Below are 15,745 nucleotides of genomic sequence, written 5' to 3'. Positions count from 1 at the left end.
GTTGAGGTCTTCCGAGAAGGAGAAGGGATCACTTCTTTTCATTTTTGCTGACAGGTCTCTGTGTGGGGTGGAGGAAGACCAATTAAGCTCAGGCAATTTATATCACACTGGTGATCACTGTGCCATCCAAGACATGTACTGCACAATTAATTAGCCCAGTGCATTCTTACTCCTTAGTTCACTTAGTCATCCATTACCACCCTCTGGGGTAAGGACAGTAGTGAGTGCAGAAGGAGTCGATGAGCTATTACAACATCCGCTTTCAGATAAGGAAACGAGGGTTGAGAGAAAGGCTGTTATATCACTTAATTCTTAAAATTCCTGGAAGTCTTCAAGAGGTTATAGAGCCAGAAAAGTAGAGAGTCACTTTTCTAGGCCATCTTTGCATTGAATCATGCAATTAACCATAGGCACAATATTTTGTTAGTAAGGAGAGGCTGAACTAATCACTATTGATAAAAAAGAAAAATAAAATAAAACCTGAATAAAAGAAAAAGAGCTGACACCACATGCCATTTCACTGATTTGATTTCTTTGATCTCTGATTATCATTTATAAAATTTGCCTGCAGTAAATGAATGACTTGCTTGCTATGGGTCAGGCATTGCACATACTAGCTCTATGTGCAAGTTAGTAAATCCTCAAGTCAGCCCTGTAGGGCTCTCCTCTTTCCATATATGAGAAAGTGAAGGCTTAGGGAGGTTAATTAGCACAGCAAAGGTCACACTGCTAATAAGCGACTGAGCTGGGATTCAAATCCCCATCCATCTTCTCTATAAGCCGGGCTGTGCCCTTAATCAGATATTTCAGTGATCATACTGGCAGGTTCATCATAATATCAATATATACCTTGCAGGGCTGGAGTGCAAATTAAAGAGATGATATATATGAAAATTGTTCAGGAAACCATGAGTCCTTGCAAAGCTTCGCTGTGATCATTTCTCACAGTTTTACACAGAGCCAACTCTGCTGTCCTTAGTGGCCAAATCTATATTAATCCCATAATTCATCCTTAATCCACCCAAGTCTTGTTTGGCTGGCTTTCTCTATAACCAAAGGGATGTTGAAAATATGCCTATTGTAAGAAAGATTTAACACCTGCTGCCAAAGGGAACTGGATCATCAGAGGAGAATAGATTCACTTACAACAGATGTAGATTAATTTGGACATTATTTCCCTACATAACCCAGGCACAAGGAAGCAAGCAACTGAGGGAGGGATAATCGTGCTGAGAGTGGAAGCACTTATTACAAATAATTACCATGTAATTATCTGCAAGTTCCCTGAGTCTATAGTATGTGGCTGGTCTTAGGAGGTGGCCCTTCCTTTAACTGTAAGGAGACTGTTTCCATCAATTATTGGGGCATGCGTCTGTGCCTTACAGCTGGGTCATCACCACTTGGGCCTACTTCTCAAAGCTGATGGCAGAACAGGTGTGGGGTCTTCCACCGGCTCCACTCTGCTCTCCTCTCCTCATAGCACAATGACTTTTTTTTTTTGGCAAATGTGTGAATGTGACACATGTGACTTCTTTTCTGAAACAACATGTTTATAGAGCAAGTTAATATCAAAGCAGTCAATCCTAAAGGAAATCAACCCTGAATATCCATTGGAAGGATTGATGCTGAAGCTCCAATACTTTGGCCACCTGCTGCGAAGAACCAACTCACTGATGCTGGGAAAGATTGAGGGCAAGAGGACAAGAGGGTGACAGAGGATGAAATGGTTGGATGGCATCACTGACTCAAAGCACATGAGTTTGAGCAAACTCTGGGAAACAGCGAAGGACAGGGAAGCCTGACATGCACGTTCCCCATGAACGTGCAGTTCATGGGGTCGCAAAGAGTCAGATACAACTGAGCAACTGAACAACAGCAGCAATACAATGGGTAGACTGTGATGTTCCTATTTCTGATGCTGCCTCGAAGCTGTGTTCTCAAGCCATGAGGTGCCATAGAAGATGCATAACAACACTTAAAAGGAGCAATGGCAGAAGCCATGACAAGTGAAGGGAAAGATACAGACACTTCCAACAGGAACATGGCTCTGTAGAAGGTTAATTCCTCTGATTTTCATTCTAGGTCTGCATTATCATGGTAGCAGCAGCTACAAATGTGAAAGCCAAGATGACTGGAATTATATTTATCTGCTTGAGTTGTGAAAATGAGCTATTCTTTATCTTCTTAGCTGGAAAGTAAGACTGCAAAGCTCTGATCACAGATCAGTGAGGGATATGCTTTTCTATGTGTCCAGATACAGTGGGAGACACAGTGAGAAGACACAATTCAGTATCTTGGGTGAGACAAAGCATGACAGTCACTGGCCTAGAATCTCACAGAGTGTCATCATCACTATTGCTATAGCTATGGTTTCTTGGCCCCATTCTATATGACAAGTACTTTATGGACACACTCTCATTTCACCCTCTTAACAACACTGTGAGATAGTTAATGTTATTATTTACCATGAATGAAAGAAAAAGCTGAGACCAAATAACTTGCTTGAGGTCACCAGATGGCAGGTTCTAGATTTGAACCAGAGTCCAACTCATGCTCTGAACCACCAGGGCTTAACAAACCAGAACCTCCCCTAGGATATGCAGGTACAGAGAACAGGGCTCAGGGGAACCCTGAAGTCATCTGGATGGATCAACTGGCCAATTAAAAGCTGCTCTCAGAAAAGCCAATCAGAGAGACTTCCCTCTGGATTGTGCTAAAAGATACTGAACTGTGTCTTCTCCCCCAGTGTCTTTCACAGTATCTGGATGCATAGAAAAGCATTTCCCTCATGGTGGTACAGTGGCTAAGACTCCACGCTCCCAATGCAGGGGGCCCAGGTTCAATCCCTGATCAGGGAACTAGGTCCCACATGCTGAAACTAAGAGTTTGCATGCTGTAGCTAAGACCAAACATCCCAAGTGCCACAATTAAGACCTAGCAGAGCCAAATAAATATATATTACAAAAAAGAAGAAAAGAAAAGTCAATCAGAGAAGTAGCCTTAACCAATCTTTCTACAAAGCCACTCTTTTTGCCCATCTTTGAGAACTCTTGATACAAGGAATGGGTTAAAAATATTGTTTCTAGCAGTTTGATCCTCCTCTGCATGTCATATAGTTTGATTTTTCAGCTGTGAAGTTGATTACATTTATGGTCATTTGGAAAGAAATGTAAGAAATATTCTTTAAAGTACTAGAAATATTTGACCAGCTATGCCAAAATAAGCCAGTGAGTAGTGTAGAAAAGGAATACATTTGTCCTTAAAGAAAGAAACACACCAATTCTCTCCCATTTAATTGCCGATTACACCTGTGCAGTCTGGATGCAAGCACACCCTACAGACGATCTCCTCCATTGCAGTGTGGTTTCCAAACAGAATTTGCTCATGGGTTCACTAAATGGGTCATTTCAGAAGCCTCAGGTCACTGGAGAATGGATGTTAATAAAGACAGAGAAATTACTATTTCATGAAAATGTATAGATTCACCCTTTTTGCCCATCCCATGGTTAGCCATCCCCAAATCCTCTCAATGTACCCAAGTATCTTTCCAAGTTGTACCCTCCTTTCCATAGGGACTGTAGTGGGTTGACTAACGCCACGCCCGCCCCTCCTTAAAATTCATATCCACCCAGAATCTCAGAATGTGACCTTATTTGGAAATAGGGTCTCTGTAGATGGAATAGGCTTCCCTTGTGGCTGAGTGGTAAAGAATCCACCTGCCAATGTAGAAGACTCAGGTGCAATCCCTGGGCTGGGAAAATCCCCTGGAGGAGGATACGGCAACCCACTGCAGTATTCTTGTCTGGAAAATCCCATGGGCAGAGGGAGCCTGGTGGGCTACAGTCCATGGGGTCACAAAAGAGTTGGACACGCCTTATCGATTGAGCACAGTAGACAGAACAAGTTAAAACAACGTCATATTGGATTACAGTGGGTCCTAAATCCCATGACTGGTGTCTGCATAGAAAGAAGACATGAGACACACAGAAAAAAGCCATGCAAACATGGAGCAGAGATTGGAGTGATGCAGTTACAGGGAAGAAATTTGAGGGATTTCTGGGAGCTGGAGAAGGCAAGGAAGGATCTTCCCCCAGAGCTTCAGGAGAGAGCTGACCTGCCAACATCTTGATTTTAGACTTCTCCAGAAATGTGAGAGAATAAATTTCTGTTGTTTTAAAGCACCCAGTTTGTGGTCATTTATTACAGCAGTTTCCCTCATCTTTTGCAGGGGATTGTTTTTAGTGAATTAATAGCAAGGAAAACTTGGAAGCAACCCAAATGACGGAAAATGGTTGATTAAATCATAGTATACTCATATAATTGAACATTATGCAGCCATTAATATGTTTTTGAATTAACTGTGTGTGAAAATAATTGGGATATAATATGCTAACTGCTAAAGAAGAACACATATCTCCGTATGATTCCAATTTTGTTTTAAACATATGTTTGTATAGATAAAGATTAGACAAAAATAGATCATTCGGTTATCTCTGCTGCTGCTGCTAAGTCGTTTCAGTCATGTCTGACTCTGTGCGACCCCATAGAGGGCAGCCTACCAGGCTCCCCCATCCCTGGGATTCTCCAGGCAAGAACACTGGAGTGGGGTGCCATTGCCTTCTCCTTGGTTATCTAGTAGTCACAATGGGATTTTTTATATGATTTTTTAATATAGCCTCATAGTTGTATAAGGATCATGTATTACACTCATAATAAAAAAATAAGCAATACAGCTTACTCGAAAAATTCAGAAGACTTCCAGTTCAGTGGCTTTCAAGCTATTTTGACCATATCTTCTAGTAAAAAATATAATCTGCATTATGACTACAATAGGCTGAATAATGCCACTCCTTCTAAAGAGGTTTGAATCCTAACTTCCAGAACCTGTGAATGTCACTGTTGGAAAAAGAAAAAAAAAATCCATTCTAGGTTCTTCTGATTGGTAAGAATTAACCTGACATAAGACAGATTAATAGGAGAAAGTCAAATTTAATTATGTACAGACAGAGGTCCCATAAGAAAAATGAGGTGAATAGACAAGTTAGGTAATTTAAGAGTTACATGCCATCAGAGAGAAGGAGAAGGGAGTAGGAATTTGGGGTCTCAAAAACGAGGAAAGGAAATTCACAAGGAGATGAAAACAAATGTTTGGTAAACAAATGTTTGCTATGCAAATATTTGGTCTTAAGGCCCTACTAAATTTCCATACCACCCCTAACCTGTATTCTTTGTAGATATCTCTGGTGATGGTGCTCTTCCTGGACCAGGGCCCTGATTTAAATTCTTTTAGGCAGTTTAAGGAAGAGTTGTTTTTTTTTTTTTTAAATAGACCTCCCAAGTCTTCTGCTTCTTAAAGACAATTAACCTAAAATAATCTCATGCCAAAGAGACACAATTTAGGGTGGCAAATTTGACTTCCTTACAGCTTTGCCTTTGAAACTTCCTCAAGAAGTTTCACAGTCCAAAAGTTTAGTTGGTAGACTGTTCTATCTCACTGAACCAGTTTCCTAGTCCTGACAATAGGTCACTTCAGTTAAACCCACTTCAGGAGATGCTGATTTAGGTGGGCTCCCCAGACTTATGGTGAAAGCAATCAGGTCTTTAGCAAGAGGCACCTCTATGGAAACAGCTCTCCCTGAATCACCAAATGGAGGTGCAGATCATCAAGGAGTTTGAATCTGGTCTTTCAGGTCACGACAAAGTCATATTTGTCAAGGTAGGAAGGTCGAATCTATTTTAATAGTTTGTTGAGGGTGGTCTGATCTTGGTCTTAAAGGAAGATTTTTTTTCCCACCAATGAAATTTTTCTCCATAAAAAGATAAGTGTGTAGAATTTAGTTCCTTACATAGTGTCAGTTCAGTTCAGTCGCTCAGTTGTGTCCTACTCTTTGCGACCCCATGGACTGCAGCACACCAGGCCTCCTTGTTCATCAGCAACTCCCGGAGTTTACTGAAACTCATGTCCATTGAGTCAGTGATGCCATCCAACCATCTCATCCTCTGTCATCCCCTTCTGCCTCCTGCCTTCAATCTTTCCCAGCATCAGGGTCTTTTCAAATGAGTCAGCTCTTCGCATCAGGTGGCCAAAGTATTGGAGTTTCAGCTTCAACATCAGTCCTTCCAATGAACACTCAGGACTGATCTCCTTTAGGATGGACTGGATGGATTTCCTTGCAGTCCAAGGGACTCTCAAAAGTCTTCTCCAACACCACAGTTCAAAAGCATAAGATGGCAGATAGTGATGGCCTTAGCACATACCTTGGGCCAGATGATTTACATTTAATGCCCACCACAATCCAATAAATTAAGTGCTTATGAGAAAACTGAGACTCAGTGACATTAAGCAATTTGTTCCAGATCTGAGAGTTAATGCCATAGTTAGCCTTAGTTGCATAACAAACTCCCCCAAACTGAAGTGACTTAAAATAACAGTGAAATTTTTTTTTTTTAAACACAGAAATTTTTTCCCTGATTGGTGGGCTGGCTGGGCTGTTTCACTGCTAGCGCATACAGCTGCATTCTTGCTCAGGGTGGGCTGAGCTGGAAGGTCCCAGTGGCTTCTCTCACCAGGCTCCCAGTTGGTGCTCTTGTCCCTGAAATGCCTCTGTTCTCCTGCGCCTGACCTCTCACTCTATAGGAGCCATACCAGCTTCTGGTCATGGTGGTCCTAGGGAGGCTGTCTCAGAGTAGAAACTGCAAGGCCTTTTGATCCTAGGAAGGAACCGGCACTTGCCCACATTCTAATGGTCAAAACAGGTGCCAAAGCCAGTCCTGATTCAAGGGGAGGGAAGAGATATTTCACCTCTTGTTGGGAGGAATGGCTAAGTCACCTTGCAAAGGAGAATGGTGACCCTGCTTTGGCCATCTTTAAAAACAATGGATCAGAGTTAGCTCTAGAGCAGAGCCAGGATTCAAAGTCAGGTGGCTTGGCTAAGATGCTTTCATAATTGCCATTTCTGAACCATGGCACGTGTGGGGGACATGGGAATGATGACACTCCTGTATTTTTTCTTACCTCCGTGCTCCTGCAATCTCTTTATCTTTTTAGTCTTAAGAAAACAAAATTCAATTGAGTAGATTTAAAGATCTAATTGGCTTTATTAAACGATTCATGTGCTCGCTTTGGCAGCACATATACTAAACGATTCATGAACTGGGCAGCATCCCATCTAACAGCAAGGAGTCTCAAAAGGCTTCAGAAAAGCAAAGGTTCCTAAAGGCACAGGAAGGGAGGGACAGGAAGTCATAAATGAAAAAAAATGAATTATTTCAGGCAAGGTCGCCTACTTTGGAGGGACAAAAGAGTCTATCCCGTGAATTATCTCACTGGCGCTGACCAGGGAACTCCAGACTGATTGGATGAGATTATATTAAAAGGGAGGGAAGGTTGGACTTGCAATAGGTTAAGTATTAAGTCTTGGTTTGGTGACACGAGCTTAGCACAAGTGACTTGTTGTTTCTTTTTCTTAAACAAGTCTCTGTCTTTCCCCCAGTGTCTGGCTCAGTGGCCTGAACCTAATGGTGGTTAAAACTACCTACTCAGGCCCCTTAAAAGAGATGGCCCTGAATGGGCTACTTAACCTCTCCAAGTCTGTTTCCTGAGTGCAAAGTGGGGGCAGTTATAACACAGAGCACATCGAGTTGCTCTAATATTCCGATGCACTACTGCAGAGAATGTACTTGACACAGTGCTGGTTCTCAGTGGGCCCACAACCTCAGTGCTACTCCCACGTGGAATACTATCCAGGAATGTATGTTGGGCATTTAAACCGGGGGAGGAAAATACCACTCTGCTTCCAGATGCAAACAACAGATTTGCAAGCACCAGCTTGGGGAAATTATTTCAAAATACTGTGTAAATTCTAAGATAGCAGCTTCAAAAAGTGGGAGAGAAAATCAACACGCACAAACAAATCACGGTCAATCTTCCTCGGTTCATTGTTAATATCTCACGGTGAGACTGTTGGCTTCTTTCAGGATGGAAAAACGCTGATGGGGCGCGGCCAGGTAGCCGGGAGAAATGGGCCCTTAGGTCTAGGTCACGTGAGTCTCCTCCTCCTGAGAGGGGTACTCTAGAACTCGCGGTCTGCAGGACACTCGGGACTGCGAGGGGCGAGGAAGAAGGCCGCCTTACTTTTTCCGGACTCGGGAACCCTGAGAGATCGGTCCTGCGTGCACTCCTAAGCCGGGAGGAGCGCGGTTTGCGCGGCTCCGCGGGGGTCGCTGGTCCCGCGACTCACGGGCGCAGGGAGGGCGGTCTCTGCAGCCTTTGGCGCCGAAAAGGAAGAAAGCTCGGTGGGGTAAGATGGGGTCGGGAGATCTTGGCTGGCTCGTAGTTTCCAAGTTGGATAATTCTTTTTTGCGTGCTCTCAGCCGGGAACACGCTCCCGAAGGCTCCTGATATTAATGCAATCGGAGGACATCGCCCCTGGGCTTCTTCCAAGCCATGGGCGTTTCAGGGACGCTCAAAGCTGTGGGGTCCTCAGTCATTCTCAGTGAGAGGGGTGGGAGGGACACGCCCTCCTCCTTCAGCAAGTCTCTTTGGGATGTTTTGATTTCATGGATCTTATGAAAGAAAGTGGAAAATGCCTTCGATTAGTGCGCGTCCAACAAAAGGAGACTTGGCTTGAGAGAAGGAAGGAAGGCACACGAAAAGGCTATTTTTCCTGAAACGTAGAACTAGGAGGAAACCAGGGACATGGGGCAGGTGGAAAGAACTCTCTGCCAAGTGGATATGGTCCTTGCAGGGGAATTCATAGGAGCCAGGGGGCATGTAGAGATGTGTGTGAAATGGAAGCATCCAGTGCCTTTTAGGTCCCCTTGATGTCCTGGAAAAAAAAAAAAGTACTTTGGCATGTGTATGGGTTTGAATCCTAGCTCTGCCTTTGGCTAAGTGGTGACCTTGAGCAAATTATTTATGCTTACTAAGCTTCTGTCTCCCCATTTGAAAGATACTTGTCCTTTCCACATCCCCTTAAATGTGCAATGAAAACTTTTTACTTTTTCTTTTTTGTTGTTGTTGTGGGATGAATAAGAACAGAGATTTAATGAGGAAAAAAAAATCCAATGGGACTTTGATTAACTTGAAAAAATACTTTTAAGAAAGTTGTTTAAAATAGGGATTGGAACACTTTTGGGAAAGTAACTGCACTGGCTTTGTTGGCATATGAATAAGTCTGAAGAGTTGTCAAAACCCTTTAGCTGATAAGGCTTTCTAGATTTGTACTCCAGGTTAATCTAAGTCCAGTGGAAATCCTTTTTTAATGTAATGCAAGTGTTCTTAACAAAAAGCAATCTTATTCTTCTTTTACAGGAGTTGTTTCTTTGGGATGGGCATAAGTGGCTCCACAATATATGTGAATCCCATTTATAAACTAATTTACAGTGGAGTTCTACTAGGCTTAATTTATAGCCTGAGAAATAAGTGAGCTCTGACTGAAAGGCAGTTCAAATGACTTAGAGTGTTAAGGGAAGTCCCCTGGGTTTATCAGTTCACGCCCCTTGAAAAAACAAGATGCAAACACCATGATAGTATTTTGTTAATGACTTTTTGTCTTGGAAAATGTTTGATTTGTTAGAGGGGGAAATTGTGTTGAATATTACCCTGGTATGCATGGAATTAAGACAGCACAGTCCATAGGGTTCATTGGGTCCACAGTCCATAGAGTCTCAAAGAGTCAGACGCAACACTTTCACACACTTCCCTACTTAAGTTCTTTTAAAATGTTCTTAGTTTAGTCCCTGAAAATCCCACATCATTAAACTCCGGGGAGTGTTAAATAAAAATAATCATGTTTGCTCTTTAAAATGAACTATACTTCCCCAGGCTCCTCTGTCCATAGAGTTCTCCAAGCAAGAATAAAGTTATGCATAATTAGAAAGGTGCCTCTAGAAGAACAAGTCATTAATATCTATATTGATTTGGGAGATAGGTAAGCTGTAAGAGAGCTAAGAACTATACTCTGTTGGTCAAAATCAGTAATAGAGTTTGAATTTTCATGCTGTGCAGTTGCAAGTTCAAAGATTTAAGCAATAGACTGAGTTCACAGGAGAGTGATCAGGTGCTTTCTTCATAAAAATTATGTTGCTGAGTATAACCAAACCAAAACCGGAGTACTGAGATTCCTCTCTCTTGGAAATGTTGCAGGTACTGCCTTGAATGAAACCACATGCTTTACTTTTACTGCTTTAACCTAGAATCTGAGGAGCAAGATAGGGGTGGGAAGAATAACTCACTGTGTCCTTAGATGCATTAATGCAAATTCTTAGCATCACATCTTTCCAGTATCCTTATGTCTTCTAACTTTTTCTCTGTGTTCTGATTCTAGTTAGTGGCAGTCTTTAAATTGCTAGGGTTGTTTACTGGCCAGAACAGTTATTTAGGCATCCCAGGACTAATTCTTCCTCCTTTCCCTCTTGGAACTGCATATTTTGTTACTTATCTGTCAGCAAGACCCCTTGGCATATCTTCTTGTACCTGTATGGTTATCTGGAGAGGAGAACCCAGCACCCAAGCGATTCATTCCTTCATCTTACATGGACTAATATTTTTCCCAATGTCTGATTATGAAAGTTTTCAAACATTCAGAAAGGTTGAGAGAATTTTACAGTGTACTGTATACTTCCACCTAGATTCTATTGTCATTCAACTGATACTGATTTAATGTGTCTTATTTGCCTAGAGCTATGCTGTACCTGACTTCACTTTCACTTTTCACTTTTATGCATTGGAGAAGGAAATGGCAACCCACTCCAGTGTTCTGCCTGGAGAATCCCAGGGATGGGGTCGCACAGAGTCGGACACAACTGAAGTGACTTAGCGGTAGCAGTAGCAATGCTTACCTGTAAAGACATAGAAGGCAAAGTAAAGTTAGGGAACAAAAAAGGGCTTGATTTGGTGGGAGCATAAAGTTTATGACTATATGGCTGGAGAAGGAAATGGCAATCCACTCCAGTACTCTTGCCTGGAAGATTCCATGGATGGAGGAACCTCGTAGGCTACAATCCATGGGTTAGCAAAGAGTCGGACACGACTGAGCGACTTCACTTTCACTTTCACTTTACAGTTTATGAAGGGGTCATATCACTTTGACCTGCAAAGTTATGTCAGAATCACATTGTGGGAGACATTGAATTTCATGGCAGGAAGTTTATACTTTATTCAGGTTGCATTTGGGAACCATTGAAGGCATTTGAGGAGAGAAATGTCTTGTGTTTTAGAAAGCTCCCTTAAGCATCAGTGTTAGGTTGGATTGGTGTGGAGAGGACCTGAAGTCTTACAGACAAGTTAGGAGGCTTGACACATGTCCTCAGGGCAAGTGAAAGTTGACTTGTATGCCAGATGTGAAAAAGAGGAAGAAAGATGGGACTTTGCCTGTGACTTGATGCTTGTACTCGGTTCTAGAGCCTTAGGTGTCCTTAAGAATCGGGAAGTCAGAGGAGGGGGGAGCTCAAGAGGGATGTTGATGTTTTGCCATAAGACACCATGGGTTTGAGGGACCAATTGAGTAGCCATGTGGAGGAGCCTTTACTGAGAGTGGGGAACCCAGTAGCAAGGTCAGGATGAAACAAAATTCTGGATTAGCAGTTAGTGATCCAGGGGTGGTTGAATGAGAGTTTACAGATGGAGGGAAAAAAGGACAAGACCTTGAGGAAAATCTGACTATATATGAATTCTTGTAACAGAAAAACATATAGGTGTTCAACGATCAGTTTGTATTTAATATTTTAATGATGATTCTGTCTACAGCGTTGTTGTACCGCTGTTCTCCTTGACAGCTTACAACAGTCAATCTAAAGAACATACCTATGTAAGTAGAGTGACATCTTTCCTATTCCCACTGCAGGAGGCACGATGTGGAGAAAGGCTGTGAAAAGAGGGTGGAGAAATAAGTGACAGAGGATAGGGAAGAGAGAAAATGAAATACTTTTTTATCCAAGACTTTTAGAGTATACAGTGCTTTATCCATGTAAGCCATTTCTGAATACCAGGCATCTAGGTAATCTAATGAATTTGTCTATCTTTCACAAAGCAGTTCCTACTTAATCTGGGAACCATATCAACCTGTCATGATGGTGGCCATACTTTCCAGATGAAACCTCAGGTGGGACATGTATTCTGAATGCCTGGTCACCAAGCCTTTATCCAAATGTTTAGCAACCAAAACGTCCCTCTCCCTTTTTATATTAGTACTTTTGTATGTGCTCTATGTGCTGAGTAAATGCTCAGCTCTATAAACCCATCTTATTATAATTTACTACTGACTACGCAAGGGAAATTAGATTTAATTAGCATCTATTCCGTGGTTAGGGGCTGTTTTTCGGTCTCAATTAGAAAGCGAGGGCCGGGACTGTCTTTTGTCTCTCTGCAGTATTGCGTATGAATTTATATATGCACATGTATCATTGTCATCATAACAATGAGTGGTAGTGTAGGTCCACTCAGTACGCAGGTACTTTGTCTAATGGTACAGAGTTTTTAAGTGCCAGAGCCACATTTGAAGTTGTGTCTCAATTCTTTGTGTTCCTCCCACTGGACTGTATGACCTTCCCAAATGCTGACTGACTGTGTGCCAGGCATTATATCACATGTTTGAACATGTGAGTTCCTTCCTATCACCCCTTTGGTTTAGTAGATAATTCAGAGGAAAGCTCAAACCAAAATTGGTTATTTTTAGTGGGGTATCTGCCCTCTGGCACTGTCTTATTTTCACTTAACTTCTTTTTTTAAAATGTATTTCTTTGAAATATAGTTGATTTACCTTGTTGTGCAAATTTCTGCTGTATAGCAAAGTGATCCAGTTATATATATATATATATACATTTTTTCACATTCTTTTTTCCATTATGGTTTATCTTACGATATTGAATATAGTTCTCTGTGCTATGCAGTAGGACCTTGTTTATCCATCCTGTATATAATAGTTTGCATCCCACACTCTGAATCCATCCCAGCCCCACCCCACTTCTCTGTTGGCAACTACCAGTCTGTTCTTGCTGTCTGTGTCGCCCAACTTCTTTAACTCTGCAGGAAGAGTCAAATCGTCTCAGAAATCCCACCTGCTAAGGTTGAGCTTAACTATCACTTTACTAATTCTTCTGAAGATCACACCTCAGTCCTCTATGCTATGCTAAGTTGCTTTGGTCCTGTCCGGCTCTTTGCAACCCTATGGACTGTAGGCTGCCAGGCTCCTCTGCCCATGGGATTCTCCAGGCAAGAATACTGGAGTGGGTTGCCATACCCTACTCCAGATTATCTTCCCGACCCAGGGCTCAAACCCGTGTCTCTTATGTCTCCTGCATTGGAAGGCAGGTTCTTTACTCCTAGCACCACCTGGGAAGTGCTAAGAAAGAAAAACTCTCTTTTGTTTACCTGCTTGTTTCACTCTATCAGTCTTCTGCTTTTCCCATTGTCCCACTTGCTTACATACCTAAAGTCATGTTCTCCTTTTTCCTTACTTTCCTTCTATCCCGAGGCTTAGGAGAGAGAGTGGGATAGGTAAAGGGGCTTAGAGCAGAATTTATATTGATTGTAATTTATCGTAATTGACTCTGATGTGTCTATCTGTTCTCTTTATCCTTTGTTCTTGAAATTGGAAGTAGCCAGTGGCACAGTGAGCAATAGGATTGGCATTGGGAGTGAGGTAATCAGCCAGTGAGGACTTGAATAAGCCTTGTGTTTATTAGTAGTGGCTTAGAGGATGACATTTCTTGTCCCTTATTGCAGAACTCATCCAGTCTGCCGGCAGATACTGGGTTTTGTGCATGCCTGCCTTCTTTTCCTGAAGGTAAGTTCTATACCTTTTTAATCTTTGACACCCCCACAAGTTTGAGCAAAGTATTTTGTGCTTTAATTTCTGCCCAGAAAAATCCCTAATGCATTGAAGTTCTGTTAAAGAAGAGAAAACTGTTTGTATGGAGAAAGAATGTGGAGAGGCCTCCACGTTTGCAGGATCCAGGAATGTGATTGTTGCAGGGAAAGCCCTAACTGGGGTAAAGCTGGTAAGCTCCCAAGGTGGGCCACAAAAAATGTAGAAATTAACCTTTGTATAATGACATGTAAAATTAGAGATGAAGAGTCTGTGTAAATTGATTATTCACTGTTACTGTTCTAATAATGGCAAACACTATATCTAAAGTGTCTGTGGTTTGTCTGTATGATGTTTAACTTTCACTTTAAACTACACAGAATAAATTAAAAAAAAAAAAAGATGAACCCATCTGGAGCCTTGTAGAGTTTAATATTTGACACACGGGGAAGGCAGTAATAGCTAGTTCTGAAAGCGAAATATTTTCTGCCTAAGTTTCTTGATGAAGAATGTTATTGTTGTTGTTTAGTCCTAAATCATGTCCTATTCTTTTGCGACCCCATGCACTGTAGCCCTCCAGCCTCCTCTGTCTTTGGGATTTCCCAGGCAAGAATACTGGAGTAGGTTGCCATTTCCTTCAAAGAATGTTATTAGCAATCAAGAAATCAACTGGAAATAATTTGTTTTTTTTCTCCTCCTCTGAGTACCAGAATGTTTGTAGAATTAACTTAACTTGGAGGAGAGTAAACCCCTTGTACTATTGTACAGGCACTTTGAGAACTGGGAGACTGCAGCACTTGCTATGAAACCAAGATTCTTTCTGCAGTTCACTGTAACCCAGCACCTAAGTGTTAGTATCTAGAAAGTATGAGACTTGTTTCAGTATAAACTTACTGGAAGCCACTGATTTGGAATTTGATGATAGGTTTTTAAAAAACTTCTATGCTCAGTAAATGTAAATGTCCTGTAGCATAGACCAAAAATAGCCTTTCACTGATTTCCAGCCTTGCAGACACTGAAATGTTAAGTTCACCCAGAATAGACATGAAAGTTCTTTCATTGGGGTAGCCTGCAGGAATCATCACTGTGACTCAGAACCTGCAGCAGTTTTATCCCTATCTTTGGCTACTTTTTAGAATCCTAGAAATTCCAAGACAGGAGGGCATGTTGGGAATTATATAGTACCTCTAACCCCCATAACTTGCAAATGAAGGAAGTGAGGTCTAGAGAGAGAAGTGAATTGATTTGCCCAAGGATATACTGTTCTTGCCTGGAGAATCCCAGGGACGGGGGAGCCTGGTGGGCTGCCTTCTGTGGGATCACACAGAGTCGGACACGACTGAAGTGACTTAGCAGCAGCAGCAGTACCTGTTGACAAAGTGGTTCTGGTATCAGGGTAATGCTAGCCTCATAGAATGAGTTTGGAAATAGTCTCTCCTCTTCAACTTTTTGGAATAGTTTGAGAAGGATAGGTATAAAGTCTTCTATAAATGTTTGTTAGAATTTCCCTGTGAAGTCATCTGTCCTGGATCTTTGTTTATTGGGAGGTTTTTGATTACTGGTCAATGTCATCACTAGTAATTGGTCTGTCCAGATTTTCTCTTTCTTCCTGATTCAGTCTTGGAAGATTGTATGTTTCTAGGAATCAATCCATTTCTTCTAGATTGACCAATATGTTGGTATATAATTATCCAGAGTGTTCTCTTATGATTATTTGTATTTCTGTGATATTGACAGTAATGTCTTCCTATCTCATTTTAAATGTTATTTATTTGGACCCCCTCCCCTCTTTTTTTTTTTTTTTTTGATGAGTCAGGCTAAAAGGCTGTCAATTTTATTTATCTTTTCAAAAATCCAGCTCCTAGTTTCACTGATCTTTTCTAAGTCTCTATTTCATTTATTTCTGCCCTAATATTTGTTATTCCTTTTTCTGATTT

The 15,745-nt window shown here is 41.6% G+C and overlaps 1 protein-coding gene across 1 annotated transcript in view; it reads left to right on the top strand.

The window, feature by feature from the left end:
- The first annotated feature begins 13,731 nt into the window (after window positions 1-13,731).
- Window positions 13,732-15,745, top strand: part of CPVL (carboxypeptidase vitellogenic like) — a 118,901-nt gene continuing 116,887 nt past the window's right edge. Inside the window, 1 exon segment of the mRNA XM_020892492.2 lies at window positions 13,732-13,787. The gene's annotated coding sequence lies outside the window, so the exon portion shown is untranslated.

This window comes from Odocoileus virginianus, chromosome 1 (genome assembly GCF_023699985.2).
Source record: "Odocoileus virginianus isolate 20LAN1187 ecotype Illinois chromosome 1, Ovbor_1.2, whole genome shotgun sequence".
Lineage (NCBI taxonomy): Eukaryota > Metazoa > Chordata > Mammalia > Artiodactyla > Cervidae > Odocoileus > Odocoileus virginianus.
The sequence above is the reverse complement of the archived record's forward strand: the minus strand, read 5'-3'. Positions and strand labels throughout refer to the sequence as shown.